This window comes from Octopus sinensis, linkage group LG6 (genome assembly GCF_006345805.1).
Source record: "Octopus sinensis linkage group LG6, ASM634580v1, whole genome shotgun sequence".
Classification (NCBI taxonomy): Eukaryota; Metazoa; Mollusca; class Cephalopoda; order Octopoda; family Octopodidae; genus Octopus; species Octopus sinensis.
This window is the reverse complement of record NC_043002.1, coordinates 111,744,459-111,744,910: the sequence shown is the minus strand read 5'-3', so window position 1 is coordinate 111,744,910 and position 452 is coordinate 111,744,459.

Genomic DNA, 452 nt, shown 5'->3' with positions numbered 1-452 from the left:
ACTCATAATAAAAGGAGTACTGGTGGAAGGTCCCAGTGCTTCAATAAAATGTAAACATAATAGACCTGACGTTATGATTTGGGATTGAGAAGAGAAACTGTGTACAGTTGTGGAAATCAGATGCCCAGCGGATTTTAACATAAAGCTGAGGATCAGTGAGAAATCTGCAGTTACTATATCCAAACTACAAGTTCAGGTTTATACCTGTAATTATTGGGAAACTGGGATGCCAAAATACAAATCTTGAGGAAATAGTCTTCTCAAGACCAGAAAGGTGAAAGCTGATTCGAAGACTACAGATCTAATCCATCACTGGAACTGTAAAAATCTGTAAAACTTTCCAGAAGTTCATCATTTAAGTATATATGAGCATGTCTAAATATGCAACTATATGCATGACAATACATTTATAAAATGAAACATGCAAATCTGCATGCATACATACATGCATA